This window comes from Canis lupus, chromosome 4, assembly GCF_003254725.2.
Source record: "Canis lupus dingo isolate Sandy chromosome 4, ASM325472v2, whole genome shotgun sequence".
Lineage (NCBI taxonomy): Eukaryota > Metazoa > Chordata > Mammalia > Carnivora > Canidae > Canis > Canis lupus.
The window spans coordinates 39,203,443-39,223,698 of NC_064246.1; the positions used below are offsets into that span (position 1 = coordinate 39,203,443).

A 20,256-nucleotide genomic window follows, 5' to 3' on the forward strand; every position below is an offset into this window, starting at 1 on the left:
CTTCTGGGTGAACTTGGGTGGGGCAGAGGTGGGGGGCAGTGAGCTGACAGGATTGGGGAAGTCAGGAGCAAAGAAAGCCACATGGAAAAGCATAGGGGCACCACCATAAGTGACTTCTTGAAAAATAACCTCATTGTATCTATTAAAACACAACATATTTATCTCTGTTGAGCAAGTAATTAACACAATTAAAGGTAATGTGGCACAGACTTTGTAATTAAAAACAAAGGTAAGGGGTACCTGGGTGGCTCAGTTGGTTAAGCATCTGCCTTTGGCTCAGGTCATGATCCCAGGGTCCCGGGATCAAGTCCCACATCAGGCTCCCTGCTCAGTGGGGAGCCTGTTTCTCCCTCTCCCTTTGCCTGCTGCTCCCCCTGCTTGTGCTCTCTGTCAAATAAATAAAATCTTTTAAAAAATTAAAACTTAAAAAAAAAAAAACAAGGTGAAAGTAGCTGATATTTGATTGTATAACCCACTTAAAAAGAAGCCAAAATTTATGAATGTCTCCGAGTTATTTTATTGTTAAAGCAGAGAATTCAAGGAAAATTGTCAGGAAACTACATTAATCCCTTTCTCCTCCCCTTTCCGAGGGAAACCTATAGGTTTCAAGCAAAAGAAGGTCCCACGTACATTGTATTGTTTAAGTCCTGACATACGCTGCACAAGTATACCCATTTCAGAGATAAGCAGAATGGGACTCTGAGAGGTGCAGCCACTTGCCCAAGGTTACCTGGGACTCAAATCCAGGTCTGTGTGACTCCAGAGCCAGAGAGAACTCCAAGTATTTGAAGAACTGAAAATAGGCCAGAGTGGCTGGAACATAGCGTGTGAGGGCCAGATAACAGAGGGATTTGTAGGTCACAGAGAGAAGCCTGGGTTTTATTAACGGTGCCCTGGGGACCCACCAGCAGGTTTTTGAGCAAAGGAGTGACAAGGCCAGATCTGCATTTTATCAAAATTCCTCCGGCCACCGTCATCAGGAATAGATGGGAAAGGAGCCAGGGTTAACACGGAGAGCTGAGGGGACTGCAGGAGGGCCCATGCAGAGTGGGAACTGCATATATTCCGGAGACGTGTAGGACAGCCACAAAGGTTGGCAGCAGATCGAATGCAGAGCTTGAGGGAAAGGAAGAGAAGGAGGATCCCACGTTTCTGACTTCAACAACTGAGGAGAAACAGGTGACATTTGAAATCACTGAAGAAATAGCAATTTGGGGGGAAGCATTTTAATTAAATAGGACTTCTGGCTTCCATCCCTGGTGCCAGCCTTCGAATAAAGGAACAAGCAAAAGCTGCATTAAGAGTCACCCCCTCGGGCTCAGTGGTTGAGCTTCTGCCTTCGGCTCAGGGCATGATCCCAGAGTCCTGGGATCAAGTCCCACACCAGGTTCCCCGTGGGGAGCCTGCTTCTCCCTCTGCCTGTGTCTCTGCCTCTCTCTCTGTGCCTCTCATGAATAAATAAGTAAAATCTTTTAAAAAACAGAGTCACCCCCTCGTGCAGACTGACGCCCCATGGGCCTGCCCAGGCCTGTGTGAGCCCCGTGAGGCTGCCAAGCTGAGTCCCCTCGTGCACCTGGTATTTCTTGTTCATTGCTCTTGCCTTCTGTTTAGGGCCCTCCAGTCCCCTGCCTTTTGGAAGGCTGGAAAGAATCCTCAAAAATCTATACTGGCCCATGAGGTACCAAAAATAGCAGTTTCAGTCTGCTAGAAATTGGGTAGCAGCCTTAAAAGCAACTGAATATGTTTCCCTGTCCCCTGAGCATGACCTAAATTATTTAATGATTTGCTTTCACTGCAAAGAGTAGACTAGAGTGCTTCAGCCCACGGCCTTTGGAGTCAGACAGATCTGGTTTAGAAGCCAGCCTCTGCCACATTAATAGCCATGTGATCGGGATCCCTGGGTGGCGCAGCGGTTTGGCGCCTGCCTTTGGCCCAGGGCGCGATCCTGAAGACCCGGGATCGAATCCCACGTCGGGCTCCCGGTGCATGGAGCCTGCTTCTCCCTCTGCCTGTGTCTCTGCCTCTCTCTCTCTAACTATCATAAATAAATAAAAATTAAAAAAAAAAATAGCCATGTGATCTTGGGAGAGGAAGCAGAGGGCCTGGCACATAGTAGGGTCTCACTTGATGGAACATAGTCATGATTGGGGGAAACTAAGAAACAGAAGAGAATTTCAGCCGAATGGGGCCCTTAGAGATCTTCCTGCCATTATATCGGTGGGGTAAACTGAGGCCGGGAGGGATTGAAGGATCCCCATTAGAGGTAAATGCCCCACCCGGACCCCCACCCAATTCTCCCTTCAGACCTCCTCTAGGAAAAGGCGTGGACACTGTTGGAGGTGGCAGGCCCCATACAACGTGCAGTTGCAGTTGATTGCACACTTGGCTGACAACAGAGGGGCACACAGGTACACCACAGGTTGGATGGGTTTTGCTCATTTGTACAGAGTAGATAGCACGATGTTCTGAAAAACATCTAAACTCATTGCTGTAACTTGCAAATTAGGTAGTTTCATATAAAAATCCCAATTTCTAAATTTAGGGGTCGGGGGGAATCAGAAAACGTGGCCACCCTGGACCTGTGTTCCTACATGGCAACAAGCAGTTGTGGCTGACCTGGTGCTGCTCCCTGGGCTGGCCCTGCAGCCTTAAGTTTGCCACAGTCCCTACTCCTGTTGTCTCCTGAACACAACAGTCTGGTGTCACCTGCTGTCACCTGCAGTTTCCCCTCAGGCTGGAGCTACCATGTTCTGAACACACGGCCCACGGCCCTCGATTATATATGACCTGCTCTATCCTAGAGGCACATGTTTATGATCCTGGCCCTAGAATGTCTCCTTTTAAAACAAAAATGTTTTAGGAGATAAAGCTGTATACATGCTCCAACCCCTCGGTACCATGTTACCTGTTGTTATGTAATCCTGAGTCATCTCTCTCCAACTCTCCTGGCAACTGTGTTCCCTCTGAAATCTTCCTCCCCACAACCATTTGGAAATAGAAAATCTTGCCTGTCATCCTAGCTAGGCCTTTTCTCTGCATCCCCCCTGCGCCCCCCCTTCTTTTTCTTTTGGATCTTGCCAAGTGTTATGGTCCTCATTCTTCCCCTTTCTTTCCCTTCCCCACCCTTAGCCCCACCCCTGCCTCGCCCCCCCCTCCTGCTGAAGAAGCCCTGGCCCCAGTGCTCTGCCAGCCCCCTCACAGTTCTGTGTGGCACGCCCTTGCTTTCTGTATCTGGGGGGCCAGAGGATCCAGGGACACACTCAGCATTGCTAAGTGCCATATTCACTGGAGGGCAAACTGATGGGATTTTCTGAGTTCCTTGGAGCAAGAAAGCTGATCACCCACCACACACTCCGATGGGCTGGTCTGGATAGTGGATAAAAGATCTTTACCTGCCTCCCCTCCACTTTTAGAGATGAATAAATGAGGATGTCCTGTCTGAGATATTTTAGGCATCCCGCTTTGATCCCCTCTTTGACAGGCTATATTTAGATTTTCACCACTTTCAAACTTGCCACGTCTTCCCAACCAGCCTCCCCACCTTCATTTCATTTACTTCTGCCCCTTTTCCACCCTGCCTTATGCTTGACCAGGTCTCCTGTCTGCCTAAACATTTTCAAGAGTTCCCTAACACCTTCAGAATAAAGCTTAAGGCCCCGGCCAACCAGGTGGGGCCCACCAGACTCCCCAGCCTCATCTCTCACCTTCTCCATGAGCAGTGGGCAATCAGGCCAAGAAGCCACAAGCTCTCACCTGGTCCTTCCATTTTGCCTGTGCTTCTTCCTCCACCAGGAGAACCTCCACTGATCCTCTGGGAATCAGCCTCATCCCTGATCCTTTCCCACCAAAGTGGCTCAATTGTTTTGCACCCTGTCTGTGCTCACATCCCTCTTCTGTGGCCTGCCTGGCTGTACTGTATTTGTCTGTGTCCTCAGAACCTGGCACAGGGCCTGGCATGAGAAAGAGCTAATAAAGACTGGAATAATTGAAAATGATATAGCACTGAGTTTCAACAGAGGCACAGGCCATTCACAATTGGAAGTGGCTGTCCTTGGGTCTTTAAGAAAGTGTCTCCTGTTCCACACATATGAGGGCAGTCCTTCAATAGCTGGATGATCACTGGCCTTCTTCTACCCTAGCCAGCCACAGGCCCTTCTTACCCTGCCCATTCTTCTCACAGGACTAAGTCCTCCCACCACTGGGTACAAGACACCTGACCACAAGTGCCTTGACTCGCTACTGACCATTTTCTGGGTCTAGACGTTGTGACTCTAAATGTACAGTAAGTTCTTCAAGGGCAAGTCTGTGGTACCCTTCTATCCATCCTTCCACCCATCCAATTAAGCATCTCTACCATACCCTTCCACCTGGGTACTGGGTGTAAAAGCAAAATCAGATGGCACCCCTGATCTCTCTTCAACTAACAGGAAGAGACACGTAAATAGACAATTACAAATAACTGTAAAATACCAACCATGACAGGTGCCTTGAAGGAGAAATCAGCAGTGCTATGAAGGCCAATCCCGGGGAGATTGGTCCTGATGTGAGGGACAGGGAAAGCCCAGTGTGGCAGCAGCAGCAAGAACACCAGAGAGTGTGGTGCAGATGAGCAGGAACCTCGGAGCTGAGAGGCCATGACCAGGAACCCTTTCTTTGGGTATTAGCAACAGGAATACACTGGCCTATGTTTAGGCGGCATTGTGCCACAGAGCTGGCATCCTAAATGTTTCTTTGTTCACTCCTTTAATACAAATACGCTGGATAAAATATGTGTATTTTTCCCGTGATGTCACTTTTTCTTATATAGTACAAAGTGTGTATTTATATACCATACATGTCTGTCGAGATATAAATACTCAGACACACTCCCACATGCACAAGCACTCGTGCACAGAGCTCTTTTTTCTCCTTGACACTCTCAGTTCTACATAAGTTAGTTGGTCCACTGAAATGCAGCCATCAACATCGTCACCTTCATGATTATATAACTATCACATCTTGTATTTTTATATTATGTCATACACTTGATATTTATATAACTCTTTAGGGAGTACAACCACACCAGGAAACTTCTATGCATCATCCCTACTCCTGTCAACAGCCCCACTGGTTATTTCTGCCTCCCCATTTTGCAGATGTGGAGACTAAGACTCAGAGATGTGAAGCCGTTTGCCCAGGGTCACACAGCCAGAAGTGGAGGCAGGCAGCACAGGATCCCAGCTCTGCATGATTCCACATCCATGCTTTCTCCTTCCTAGCATTTCAGGAACCAAAGGGTCCTGAGAGAATGGCTAGACAGCTGGCTGAGTTAGGAGCCGCCTGTGGCTGTGCTAGTTTGCCTCTATTTTAAGAAAAAGCCATTCAGGGAATGGGGACCATGACCGTGGCTGCACAGACCAGCTGGGCTCTGAGGACTCGACTGAGCTGCCCAGCCACTGACAGCCCCAGCACAATAGATCTGCTGACCCAGCAGTCAGAGGTGAGCCCCAGAGGTCACTGGCCCTTGGCCGAGGAGAAGCGGCACAGATCTGTGATCCCTTTTCCCGTGGACCACACAGGGAGGGTGAGAGGAGACTCTGAACTCAGATGGCCAACCTCAAAGCCCACTGGGCATTTGTCCCAGACCTTTGGGGTCAGACTTAAATTCATATGCAACCAGCTTGGGTTGTGTGTCTGACATTTGCTAGGCTCTTTGACATGTGTCTTTCTACCAAACCCCATAGTGACCCCTCGAGAATAGTACTATTAATATTCCCATTTAAAGAGGAAGAAGGGGAGGCTCAGAGAAGTTCAGTGTCTGCCCCACATTCAAACAGCTACTAGGTGGTGGAATTCCACCCAGTAGACTTCAACATCCATTCACTCAATAAACATTTATAGCATGTCTACATGTTCCAGGTACTGTTCTAGGCCTTTGGGATACACAGCTGAACAGAACAGACAAAATCCCTGCCCTTGCGGAGCTCACATCTCATGACACTGTGCCAGAGTCCGTGCAGTCACTGCTGAGACAAAAAATGAAACTAAGACCCAGTTCTTGTCTTGGGGGAGCTTGAGGTAGTAGAGGAGACACACATACAGAGCATTTCAAAGCACTGTGGCAAGTTCAGGGTACCCTGATGGCTGTTAGCAGAGGGACTGCGAGAACAGAGGGTAGGCATCAGGGCAGGATTCCTGCAGGAAGAAGCACCTGAGAAAAAGGCCCCAGTCCAGATCAGCCAGCCTGGACAAGAACATCAATCCAGGTTGAATTCCCAGCTGGGGAAGTGGCCCAAACCTGGTCTCTCTGGGCTGCTGTGCTCTGAGATTCAACAGAGGGGCCCAGACCTGACTTCCTCTCCAAATACAGCTTGAGCAAAGGCCCAGAAGCAAGAGGCACGTCTTTGGTTCAGGGAACTCTACGTCTGGCTACAGTTAGGGACTGACATGGTTGAAGAAGAGAACAGGGGCCCAGAGGGCCTCAAGCTTACAGGAAGCATGTGTTCGATGGTTTCAAAGGTGGCTCTGGGGCTGAGGAGAGGCCAAAGTGGAGGTGACAGGGATGGAGACAATGGGGAGGCCTGTGGGTGTCGGGCCATAATGGGACTGGGAGGGACTACTCCAAACCCAGTGCTCTGAAACTGTTTATTTCTTCAGAGGCAAAATTACCCTCGTTTACTAAAAACAACAACAAAAAAAATAAAAATAAAAAATAAAGAAGAAAAGAAGGAGGAGGAGGAGAAAAGGAGGGAAGGAAGGAAGGAAGGAAGGAAGGAAGGAAGGAAGGAAGGAAGGAAGGAAGGAAGGAAGGAAGGAAGGAAGATCTCCAATAGCAAAGTCAAGCCCAATGTTCTCTTTTTAAAATGTTTTATTATGAAATACTCCATACCAAGGAATATACGCAGTTAATATTAGGTTATAAAAGCATTATCATAAAACCCCTGTGACCCCACCATTCAATGATGTAAGACCCAGAACCTATTGAGGTGGATCCATGCTGATTGTTCCCTCCAGGCCCCCTACCCACCTCCCTACCCACCAAGACTGAACTGTTTCCTAAATTTTATTTTGGTCTCTTTATCTTCCTTTGTCTTTTCTGTTTACAACTTATAAATGTGTCCCTAAACAATATAATGCTTGATTTGCTTGTTTTCAAGCTTTATTAAAAATGCACCTTAGGCCTTTCTACCACTGGCAGGGTTTTTTTCTTTTTTTAATTTACAAGATTTTATTTATTTATTTGAGAGAGAAAGATAGAGAGACGAAGCACAAGTAGAGGGTGGGGTGGGAGGAGAGGGAGAAGCAGGCTCTCCACTGTGCAGGGAGACTGATGTGGGACTCCGGGGCTTGATCTCAGGACCCAGGATCCTGACCCGAACCAAAGGCAGAAGTTCAACCAACTGAGCCACCAGGTGCCCCTGCCACTTGCAGTTTTAAATCCCATGTTTCATGTCTCCAATCCACCATGTTGATTCACAAAGCTATGACTTATTCACTCTCACAAGTGTATGGTATGTTCAACTGTGTGCATACACCCCACCTGATTTATCTCTTCTCTGGCTGGTGAGCCTCCGGGTGGTGCCAGCTGTGAGCCATCGCCAACAGCGCACACTCTTATGTGTGCCTTCCAGAGCAAATGTGCACAGGTTTCCCTAGGAAATCCTGGAGCATGGACTTGCTGGGCAGTAGGGCCCAGTGCTCTTTCCACTTGTCTGCCCCCAGCAGGGCCCAGCACCCCCAGATCAGCCTCAGTGTACCAGCATGCTGGAGCTCAGAGTGGGGCAGCCCCGTGCAGGAATGCCCAGGCCGGCCCCTCCGCCATTTCCCAGGGCTCAGCAGGCACGCGGGGATGGCCCTCTTCTGCCAACAAGACCAGCACTCCTCCAGCTGGCTCCTAATTAGGTCACGAGAGAGTGTCATTCTCTCACTCTGGGTCTGCTCCACTTCCTCCAGCGCTTGGGCTGAGGCAGGGTCTGTTCACAAGCTGCTGGGTTCCAGGTAGACAGAATCCGACCAGCTATTGAGCTAGCTCATCTCCTACAAGAGGGAGAGAGCTGCCTCCTTGCACATTCCTGAATCCCAAAGCATTCCTTTACATTCAGGAAAAGAAACAGAACCTGAATGAATGTAAGCAAAAAGGGAGACTTACCGGCTGACAGGCCTAAACCAGAAGCCACATAGGAAGCCGACCTCAGGGCCCACTGGGTCCTGGGGGAGGGTGGGGTCAAATGCTATCAGAAACTTCTCCATCCTCACCTTGATGTCCCTGTAGGTGTGGCCTTCTTTCTCTTAGCTCAAGAGGGGCAGGAACGTGTCTGCCTGCGGCTCTCACTTCATCTTTCAACAGATCCACCAATTCCCATTAAAAGACAAAAAAACAGACAAACAAAATAACCAGCAGGGAAGGATCCTGATAGACCCAGGCAAGGGTGCTGATCAGCTCAGTCCAGGCCACCTATCTTTTCCTGAGCAATACCAGTGGCCAGGGGAGGTTGGCATAGGGAAGGCTCAGGGGCCCAGCCTGTAGCTACTAAGGCTGCATCTTCTCCCAGGAGGGGAACCAGGGACCACAGAGACACCTCTTGCCCATTACAGCCAGAGTGGGGAACTATGAGCAGGCCAACCCACCTGCAATGATAGTTTCATGTGCTACCAGGGTCCTGTCTGTGCCAGGGAATGGAATAAGCCTTGGGGGTCTGCCCCTCTCTGGAAATTCATCATGGCATGGGCAGCTCTTCCTTTTTGAGCAAGGCCAGGGCCATTACTCAGGATCCAACGAGGCTGCAAAGAATCCTTCTCTTAATAGCTCTCTATTTGGTATTCAGGGAAAAGAGGTTTCCACTTGGTATTTTTAACCAACAAGCCCTTCTGTACACCTAACCCATAGAGAGCCCTGGGATCAGCTGAAGGAGTGTGGACATTATGCCTGGACTACTCAGGGGAGCCACAGAGCCTTGGGAGAGGGGCAACTAGGCCAACAAAAAAGTCCAAGGAAGGGCATTTCCTTACCGTTCAAGGGGAATGGGACTCGGGATAGAAAAGGGAAGCAGAAAGCAGGGCAGGGGACACATGGCTTGACATAAGAAAATGCTGCATGGTTTGGCCTGGGTCTTCCCTGCCTTCCCTTCCCCTAAGGTCTACCCAACCCTCACCTACCCCTGGGTTCTCATCACCCCTGTGCACCCTGGCAAAGGCCTGATGTGTCCTCAGTGAAACCAGGTCAGAGAGCATTCGAGAAACAACTCAGGGAGTCAAGTAGACGCAAATCTGGACAGCAAAACAAAGCCAACCTGTTGGCCACGGAAACTCAATCCGATTATGCCCTGGAGCGCCTGCGGCCGGAGCAGCCTCGTGACAGAGAAGAAAGGGCGCTTTCATGGACCTGGCCCTGCCTGTTGGCAAAACGGGCCCTGCAAGTGTCCTGCCCTCCCTCTACATGGCCCTATGGGACCCACTTGCCCCTTACCCAGCCTGGGGGAGGGTGTGGGGAAGAGACCCTCATCGAGCCTCAGAGGAGCCGGGTAGTGGGAAAAGGATCTCAGGAAAAGCCACGGGCAATGAATGGCTTCAAGGTTAAGGCTTGGGAGATAAAAAAAGACAGTGTGTGTTTGTCCTGGAAATTGGCTCATGGACAGATTAAATTTAGGAGTAACTGGGGCAGATACACAGGGAAGCATGTTTCCTTAATGAGCCTGTCTTTATTTAACTGCTTAATCATTTACTGGGCCAAAAAATCTGGAGGTGACTCCAAAAGTCATGATGATGAAGACAGTGACAGATTGAGCCCTGTCCAGCCATTTCAAAGGCTGGGCTCCTATGACATCAGGTCCTTGCACCCATCGTCCTTGTCATCCAATGCGACAGGGATGGGCTGCACTGATGGCCCTGGTAGCCCCCATGTGGCACAGCTGCTCTGCTCCAGAGCAGTGTTTCTTTGTCATCTCATTGTCCTAATGGGGAGATGCCTGGGATGGGCAGTTAGTTTGGGCACGGGGTCCTCCTCCTGCCTTGATACTACCTCCCTCCAGCTGGTTTCAGGAGCCCTCCAGCATCCTGTGCTCCCTGCACTTCACCTCTCCTCCATCTATGCATTCATTCATTCAGCAAAGTTTTCAAGCACCCAACATACAGTGTTCATGGTGTTAAAATGTGGTGTAGAAAAAGTCCAGTGAAGTGGCTGCTGCCATCCCAGTGAGGGCAGGTGGAGGCAGACTGCAATCCGTTAACCCTACAATTTTATCATTATAAGTTGCAACAGGGGCATTGAAGAAAAAGGGAAGAAACTAGATTCGGGGTGGGGGGAAAGGAATGACTGGGTGGAGCACAGGGCATTTTTAGGGCAGGGAAGCTATTCTATACACTACTGTATTGGTGGATATAGACACCATGCATTTGTCAAAACCTATAGAATATACAACACAAAGAGTAAGCCCTCGTGTAACCAGGGATCTTAGTTAATAATTATGTATTGGTATCGGCTCAGCAATTACAACAAACATGCCACCCTAATGGAAGATGTTCATAACAGAAATCTGGGAGAGTGGGGAGAGGGGGGACAAGGGAACTCTATACTTTCTGTGCAATTTTTCCACAAACCTGAGGCTGCTCTGAAAAATAGTCTGTTAAAAAAAAAATGAAGACAACTATAAAAGACTCTGATAGGGAGCCTGATCTACTACACTTGGATGTCTGCTGGGATGCTGCTTGAAACCACACTGGTTGACTGTTATTTCTCCTGGGTCACATTTCCCCTGTGGGTGGGGGAGGCAGGGAACTACTGCTTAGTGAATTCCCGTAATGTGCAGCTCATCGCCATGTACCGCTCAACTATTATGCTTGTTATCGATGTGGGGGAAGGGGTCCTGATCTTCTAGGGGATGTACCAGAAACAAGATGGGGAGAGGAGAGGAGGGGAGATATGTGTAGATTAAAACAACAGAGCTGGCATAATAATTTGTATTTTGGAGGAAAATCTTTCATGTCAGAATATAAAATGTGGGAAAGCTGAACCAAGTATTCTTGGTTGGATGTGCATAAAATATTTATCAGTGGGCCATGGAGAGGTGGAGCCTTTGATAGGGGACATTTTTGTGTTTAGCAGAAGAGGATATAGACCTAGAAAAGGCTATTCTATCACATGTAAACTCACCATCACACGTGAGCAAGATGACATGACTCCCACTTTCCAGAAGCGGCACTGAGGTTTTATAAGGGTAAGTCACATGCCCATGTCACACTGCTATTAAGTCACAGAGGTAGAATTTGAACCCCAACTAGACCAACAAATGCAGTCGCTATCGCTGCTAATAGAGTGGTGCTGGGAGCTCTACTGGACACCAGTGGTGCTCCTGGAGAGACTGGAAGTCACGCACTGTGAGTCAGAAGGTCAGCGGGTCATCCTCTGCCTGCAAGGTGTGCATGGGATGTTGTCAGTGGGGCCTGCATGGGACTGTGCTCCAGGAGAGAGAGGGACCTACAATTTTGATGCTGTCCAGAAGCCAGAGGTGTCAGCTCAGGATACAGAGTAAATGCTTCATTCATCTGGATGTCGCTAATGTGGGCACTGTTTACCTGGCTTGGACTGCACCTGGTCCAGGCCATCTGAGGTGTCAAATAGGTTTGCAGAGCTAAGATGGGGGGAGGGGCGAGGGGATACTTTACTTCATTCAGCTGACTCTTCATGTGTTTCCATTATCTGGTACTTTTTAAAAAGTGGGAGCTAGTTAAGTCATGTAGTGGGTGATTTCAAATGCATGTTTCCCTCTTCCTGCTAAAAGCTGGTCCCAGAGGACTTCCAAAAGGCTGTGTCACATTAGGATGGGAAAAACAATAGGCATCTTTGAGATCTTCGAGATGCAGCATGACCACCTGAGTGTTGTCCAGTTGGACCCTCTACCATGGCAGACATGTCTCCCACCTCTGCCGCCCACCATGGCAGCTACTGACCACATATGACTATCACACACTCTAAAGGCAGCTGCTGCACTGGAGGGACTGCATGCTGAATTGAGTTTCCTTTAAACTAGATGATGCCTATTGATGGGATTTCATGTCTGTCTAGACTCCTTATATATACGAAATTAAATTTTATTTTCCATTAAAAAATGAATAAAAATTAATTAATTGACCAGCTTACATTGAAGAGCCACACATGATAAGAGGCTGCCCCTTCGGATGGTGCCCACTTCTCCCTCCTTTAGTCCAAATCCTTACTCCCACCAATGCAGTGTGGCCACAACTCACCTCCCTAGCATGATCCACTGCCACACAAGCCTTTCACTTCATACCTGCTGAACTGGCAGACAGCCTGGGAGAAAGGCTTGGCAGGAGAATACCTGTGGCTCAGAGAGGAGAGGTGACTTTCCCAAGGTCTCTCAGCACTGAGGGGCAGAACTGAGAGGCCCCCAAGGCCAGAGTCCCATGTGGTTTCCAAGGAGGTCTTGCTTCCCACTTCTGCTTTTGTGCTCCAAGCCCGTGGCAGGAGAGGCATTTATTTCCCCAGGTCAGCCAGTGCAATGAGGCTGGCTGGCAGAGGGAGGCCCTGCTGAGTACTTTGAGCTGTAAGATATAAATATTTGTACCAACAAACAAGCATATATATCAAGCACCAGCCATGTGCCAGATGCATGTTGGCCTTGGGGATACAGCCTTAGACATGGCAGACAGGACCCCTCCTGACTCCTTCTGCAGCTCTAAGCCAGGCAAGCACATCACAGGTACTAGCTGTCTAAGCAGGAAGGGTGGTGCTTTGGAGTCAAGGGGATGAGTCAAGAAACTTCAATTCCCTAGTATCTGATTTTCACAAGGTGCTCTGCACTTAAAGGGAAAAAAAAAAGGAACACAAGAAAAAAGTTTCAACCAACAAATATGCTTGGGAATCACTGAAAGCAATACTTGTCCTACAGGAGACTGACAAATGTTCACCAGTGTTTTAAGGAAAGGGACAGGAAGGAAGGCAATAGTCAGGGAAGTGGACAGAGATCTGGGTTTGGGGTTGGCATGCCTCACTTCTAAATCCTTGCTCTGTCCTACTGACTGGCTGGGTGGCTTTTGGTGAGATCCTCTCCGAGACTCAGTGTGTGCATCTGTAAAATGGTAATGGTTGGGAACACTGCATCTTACATATGACAGTGTGTGGGTCTGTGCCTGACCTGGGGTGATGTTCCATGGTCAGTTTCCTTTTCCTTCATTTGGTGGGAATATGGAGGGCAGGGAGTAGAGGAGAAGGAGGAGAGATTGGTTAGGGATCATCTGGCTGGACAGCCTGGGCAGACCTTGATCACCAGGTCAGAAAGGAAGAGCTTTTAATTTACTGCCGAGCACGCAACACCATGGACAGTGCAACTGAGCAAAGCACACACTCTCTGCCCTGAGTGTGCCCCAGCTCCTTGTCTGTCCGTCCCAGTCTGGGGTCCCTGGTGCAAGCACAGGTTGGTTTCAAGGGGAGACCGAAGCAGCCCTCAGAAAGGACAGGCTGGCCTGTACACACATCCTCTCATCAGGAGCCCACTGGGGCCCAGGCCAAGCCTGCAAGGGAACACGACCAGGCTCCTGGGGCCCTGCCAGACACAAGGTGTTAAGAGCAAGCATAGACACCATTTTCTGTGCTCCTTTTGGTAGAGGCAAAAGCAAAGTGTGACATCTGCCTCCCTGAGGCCGTATCTTCGGAAGGCAAGTCAGAGACCAGGGCTGAGTCCCAGCTCTGTGAGCTTCCTGCTGTGGACAAGTCACCTCCTTCAAATCCCACACACTAGCTAAGAGACTTTCAGAAAGCAAACCCAGCTATCCAAGTCTGTTTCCCTTTCAGAAAAATGGGAATGGGAACACCTCCTGTGCTTGGGTGGTAGAAAGTGCACAGTACGTATTCCCTTGGTCAGGGGTTTCTCCAACTTGGGGGCTCTGGGCCAGCAGCCTCAGCATCACCTGGGAATGCTAGAAATGCCAATTCTTGGGTTCTGCCCCAGGTCTACTGCATTATAACTCTGGGGTGGGGCTTGGCAAACTGTTAGTTTTAACAAGACCTTCAGGGGTCCTGACACTTGCTCAATTTTGCAAAGCACTACATTAAGTATAGCTGTATGGGAGTCACTGATATTCTCAAAACACCTTCCAGCTTCCAGTCTGACTCCTGGCAGGGGGCAGAGCTTGGGGTTAGACCTGGGAGAAGTCTCTGTGCCTCCACTTCCAGCCAGTAGACTTGGGCAAGCTGGCTGCTGTCTGGGCCTCAGCTTCTCGTCTGTGAAATGGGAATGATGTCTGACTTCGCAGTAAGTGATGATCTCAGTGTCTGGAAGGCTGGGAGAGCTTGGTAACTGCTGTTGGTTTTATTAAACAATCAGGTACCAGGGATTTGTGTTCTTAAAAAAAGGGTCAAGTTTCTCTGGCATGAATCCCTACATCATCCCCCCAAATAATGTTCCCATAAGGACTGGTAAGTAAATTGCTAAAGGCCCTCTGCTACCCATCAGATGGGAAGCTTTCCGCGTTTGAATGAGGCCGAGTATTTCAATTACCCAGGATTACAAAGGAAGGCCTCGGATGCACCATATGGCCTGGGCCTGGTCGCCCTGTCTTTCTGTGTGATCAGAGGCCCTCGTGTGAGATATTAACATAATATCCCTTCCAAAAGCGATTACAGGGTTGCAGGCAGCAGAATGTCATTTGGTGGCCACAGCCCGCTCTCATCAGCAGCGATGACTAAACAAGCTAATCAAATAAGCACAAATTTGCACATGGGCCTGGCAGCTGGGCTTCGAAATCGCCATGGCAAAGGCATAATCCTGCTGTAGGATGACTTGACTAATGTTCTCTCGGTGGGCAGCAGAGACCTGGTGGGCTGCCTGGCAAGTCTTCGTGGCAAGGGTGGCTGCACCCACAGGTCACCACAGCACTGGCCAGGGAAGGGATGGAGGCCACCTCAGCAAAGTAACCCCAGGGGAGCAGGAAGGGGCAGGCACGTGTGCACCAGTCTCTAGCCCTGCAGTATCACCGTGTGTGTGTGTGTGTGTGTGTAAGAGAGAGAGAGACTGGCTGTCACATGCACTTTCCTATCACTGCCTGAGAATATGGACTCTGGGTGCTGCCTTGGTTCAAGTTCCAGTTCTGTCATTTGCTGTGTGTCCCTGAGCAAGATACTTAATGTCTCTGAGTTCAGGGTTCTCACTCAGAAAATGGGCACAGTGAAGGCTCCAATTTCTTGAGGTTGTTGTGAGGATTAAATGAAATATTGTAAAGTTCATCACACAATGTTACATACAATGTGTACCATAGTGTTCAATATAAACAGCAGTTTATTATTATTTTCATCATCATCATCATCATCATATTGTGCAACAAACTTCATCAGGGGCCTTCAAGGTGCCAGGCCCCCAGGCTCTGAGAATGCCAAGTGAAGGATGATGCTATCCATGCCCTCAAGGGGCATATAACACAAGGGGGGTGCAAATGGGTAACTAAGAATGGCAATATCTCAGGATGATTGCTTGGGTGGTAGAAAGTGCACAGTACATATTCCCTTGGTCAGGGAATGACCCTTTTCCATGAGGAAAGAGAGGAAAGAAGGGTGAGGGCTGGGAGGGCAGGTGCTGAGTGCACAGAGCCGGTCACCCTGGTCGTGGGGACTTGGGAGGTCATCCAAGAGGAGATAACACTACAGCTGAGTATGGGAGTGCAAGATGGAAGGATGTAGCCGAGTAACAGCAGAGCAGAGCTGAGCCCGGAAGTCAGAAACAGGCACCTGGCTGGGCTTCAGGAGGCACCCGAGAGGCAGCGGGCACCTGCTGCCTAGACAGTGGACAATCTGCACAAAGGCTGCGCTTCTCAAGTCTGAGACAAGATCAGAAGGTACAGCCATGTCTAAGGAAGCTGGGATAAAGGAACACTCTGCTGGGGAGCTGCATCCACCAAATCTTAACTCACAGGTGGAGAGAAAGGGGTGTGGAAGGTGCCTGGCTGCATGCCTCATGCCTCTGGGCTGAGGCCCTTCCCAGCTGTTGCTCCCTCCACAGAAGAATAGGGCACCAGTCAGTGCCCCCACCTCAGTTGCCCCCTTTCTACTTTGCAGGCTGTCAAAGCCACAGAAGGCTACACAATTCCTGACTTAATCGCTATCTCTAAAACTGACCTCTTTTCAAAACTGAATTCACTAATTCAAACAAAAACTTTACAACACTACCATAACCGAAGAGCCAGTACCATTTGCCACCGATGGAAGATAGCGCTACAAATAAAATAAAAACAAAACAAGGTTATACGTCTCTAGTTAGATGCTGTTGGTTCCTAAAGACTGGGTCTGGGCCTAGGGGTGAGGGTGTCAGGAGGAGACTAGCGAGCGAATGTTCCAAGAGGTGATAAAGATATCCCAGCACCCAGGTGGGTCTCTCCCAGTGTAATCACAAGGATGGAAGGAAAGTTGAAAAGGGAATAAATCCTCACTGGTGAATTCAATGTTATCTAGCATCAGGTGCAGACCACAGGCACTCATCCCAGCTACTAGCCCTGCACCGTGGGAAATGCTGGCCCAAATAATCTCAAAAGCTGCTTCCAGCTATAAAACTCTCAAATGCCCTAAATTTATTAACTCTTTAGCATAGGTACACGTGACCAGACATGACCCGCAGGCTTCTCCACCTGTCCTATCTGAGCTACTCCTGCCCAGTGGTGTAGACCAGGAGGACACTGCTGAGAGGGCCATGGTCCCTGGTGTGGCTCGGTGGGCAGGATGGCCCTCCCGCCAGAATTGGGTGTGCCCAGAGTGCTTTCCTCTGACTCTTGGTCAGCCATCTCTCAGGAAGGACCATCCTCTGATCCTTCCCTTGGCCCTACCTTAGGGAGACCTGTTTCCATGGCCCCCCTTAGCCCACCAGCCCAGCCCCACCCACACCTCCAACCCCAGCCCAGTGACTTCACCCCTGACTCCCAGGACAGAGGCAAAGCCCATAGAGGGCCAAGGCAGCCCCTGGTCTACCCCTGCTACAGCCCCAAGCTTGCCTCCTTTCTGACCCCCCAGCTACTTACCTTTCTCAGAAGACCTGGCTTCAAATCCTAGCTCTTCCACTTGTCTGCTGGGCCCCTGGCCAGCTGACTTCACCTCTCTTGAACTCAGTGTCCTCATCTGTAGTAAGGATTATCATATAACTGACCTCACATGGTTGTTTTGAGAATAAAATGAAATAATATCGGCAAATGAATTTGCAAATGCAGCAAAATGCTGCTCACCCACCTGGACAAATGAATCTGTGATTCACTGAAAGAATAAATGAATTAACCTGGTAGGCTTGAAGTGGACAGAGAACCAGATGTAAAACCTAGGGACTGGAGTTCCAGTCCCAGCTCAGAGCTGACTGGCTGCAATACCTCATGGGCCTCAGTTCCCCAATGGTCAAGCAAGTCATCTGCTGAGTAGGGCAGAGGCTGTTTCTGACTTTCCAAGGTAAGCTATGACTTGGGGTAGGAGCCCAGCAAGTGTGCTTCTGTAAGCCCTTGGTTTACCTGCAGCACAGTCGACACCCATAAATTCTCCAGCACTGGGCAGCATAACCAGGTGGGCAGTTAGCAGGACGGAAAAGAAAAAGCAATGTCTTGTTTGCAGCAGAGGAGGCATAGCACTGAATGGTGTGGGTAAAAAGACCGACCTGGCCATTTCCTAAATGTGTAGCAATCTGAAGAAAGTAATGTGAGTTATGAGCCTCCACTTTCCTCATCAGTAAAATGGGGTTAACTTTACCATTCTCTCTGGAACAGTAGAAGTCAATCAGAGCTGATTCTTACTGCTTCTGGTTCTTGCTGCATACAGGTATCAAACTTTCAACAAAGGCAATATCCTTACTTTTTTACATTTTCAGTTGTTACTCTCCTGTCACACATAGTCTTCCCATTGAAGGGGAGGGTCCAAAGGCAGAAAGAACCTCAAGTGAAGCCACAGGGTATGAGGGTGCTCTGTTCTTCAGCCCCTTCTCCCATCACACCTGGGGCGGCCAAATCTGATGGGCACAGAGGGAGAACAGAGGTGAGAGAGGAGGCCAGGCCTCCAGGTGGTGATGGCCCTGGGCACCTCCCGCTCTTTCTCAGCCCTGCCCTGGAGGCCAGTGTGGAGTTCCCCACCTCATACCCAGGATTCCTGACTCCTCTGAGGCCCACACCACAATCTTAATGAGCAGAAACAGAGACTGCGGGCAGACAAGTGTGTCTGTGAGCACACAGCACAGCAGTCACCAGTGCTGGATGGGAAAGGGGACCCTGAGTCTGAATCCCAGTGCTGCCGCCCTCCAACTCTGTGACCTGTGCAAACGACCCCACCCTTCTGTGCCACCTTGGTTTCCTCCTCTGTAAAACGAGGACAGTGTCATGAAGATGACATTACATCATGCAGGGATCCTGATTAGCAGTGTCTGGTTCTGGTTCACGGTCCATGCTCCCTCCATCAATCCCAGCTGTTGTGTTGTGTTTTTAAAAGATTGAAGTATATTTCCCTTTCCGCCGCTCTCTTTGGGTAGCAATTTGGGATTACTAGCAGCACAATCAAGAAGGGAATGTTTGCCTTTGAAGTAGGTCTGCTTGGCTTTCTGAAGTGGGAGAAAGTACCACAACATGTGAAAGGGGTTCAAACCAGGGTTCTCCACCCTGGCTGCACATTCGAATCTTCTGGAGAGGTCTGAAAAATCCAGTGCAGGGCCATATCCCAGACCAACTGCTTCAGACTGACTGGGGCATAGCAACCTGGGGGGAGGGAGGGAGGATTATTTAAAGCCCCCCAGGGGCTTCCAGTGTGCAGCCAGGGTTGAGAACCAGAGGCTTAAATCAAAAGCACAAGCTCTGGGATCAGACAGGCTTGGGCTGAAGTCCCAGTGCAGCCCTGTGCAAGGTACAAGACTTTCCACTTGCAAAAGTGGGCAGTAATACCATATCCTCACAAGGTCGATACTACAATACAGAGACTACCTAAGACGGCAGGTGAACGCACAGGGCCCAGGGCTTACTAAGTCCTCCTCCATAAATGAGAGCTGGTTACCATAGAAGTCCTTACTTCTGATACATTTATATTCACAATACATTAGATGAAGGCAATGTCAACTACAAACATTCAGGACCAGAACATCTACTTATGTGTTGCGGTCTTTTTATTTGCTTATTGGGTGTTTGTTAAACCCCACCTTGTTTTAGGAAAAATGAGGATGGGCCAGGTCTATCTGCATTACAAATATTTAAGTTATTCAAAGTAGCACCTTTCACTAGCAAACAGGAGTGGTTTACTGGCTTGATTCTTCAGTGCTATGTTTCTAGGAGGGTATCTCTCTCTGTGAGCCCCTCTGTGGGGCTCCCTGTAATTGAGGCCACACAGGGCAGACACCCTTTGACAGCTAGCTGCCCCTTCCCACATTCTCAGAAGGGCCCTCAGCCTCACAGGCTGTATCCCTGGTCTTTGGAAGAAGGTGCTTTTGGACCTCTGACAATTTGCCCCAGGATAGAATGAACTACAGCTCAGAATCCATGGTGGAAGGAAGGAAGAGAGGAAGGAAGCAAAGAAAGAAGGAAGGAAGGGAGGAAGGAAGGAAGGAAGGAAGGAAGGAAGGAAGGAAGGAAGGAAGGAAGGAACAGATGGACAATGGACAAGGGAGGGAGGGGGAATGTTCCAGAAAGGCCAGTGGGTGGTGGAGGACTCAGGAGAACTGGATTCCAGGCTTACCACTCATGAAGCTCACTGGTTGTGTGGCTATAAGCAGCTCCTTCTGCCCCTGCCCCCAGCCTTAGTATCCCACCCTATAGAATGGGGGTGGCCTGTGTTGCCTGCCTACTTCACCTACATCTCATGTGGTTTCAAGGTGAGAAGCTGGGCAAGTGGCACTGTATGCGTTTCCTGTGGCAGCTGTAACAAATAATCACAAGCTGGGTGGCTGGAAACAACTATTTTTATTCTTTCAGTTTGGAATCAAGGTGTTTGCAGTGCCATGCTTTCTTGGAAAGGATCTAGGTGAGAACACATCTTTCCTCTTCAAGCTGCTGGTGGCTGTGGCATCCCTTGGCTCATGTCTGCACCACTCCAACCTCTACCTATAGTTATTGCCTCCTCTGGTCTTCTCTGGGTATCTTTTATAGGGATATCTGTCATTGAATGAAGGGGTCACACAAGTAATCCAGATGATCTCCTCATCTCAAAATCCTTCACTGAATTACAACTGCAAAGATCTTTTTTCCATATAAGGTCATATTCACAGGTTCTAGGGATTAGGATGTGAGCCTATCATTGGGGATGGGCCACCATCTAGCCTGTTGCACATA

General features: G+C 49.3%; 1 long non-coding RNA gene across 1 annotated transcript; it reads right to left on the minus strand.

Annotated features, from left to right (window-relative positions):
• Window positions 1-209: 209 nt before the first annotated feature.
• Window positions 210-18,748, minus strand: LOC112651918 (uncharacterized). Its single transcript, XR_007410212.1, has 3 exons — window positions 16,996-18,748; window positions 8,236-8,316; window positions 210-1,165 (listed from the first exon to the last, which is right to left on the minus strand). It is a non-coding gene; the product is annotated as an uncharacterized LOC112651918 (long non-coding RNA).
• Window positions 18,749-20,256: the final 1,508 nt, after the last annotated feature.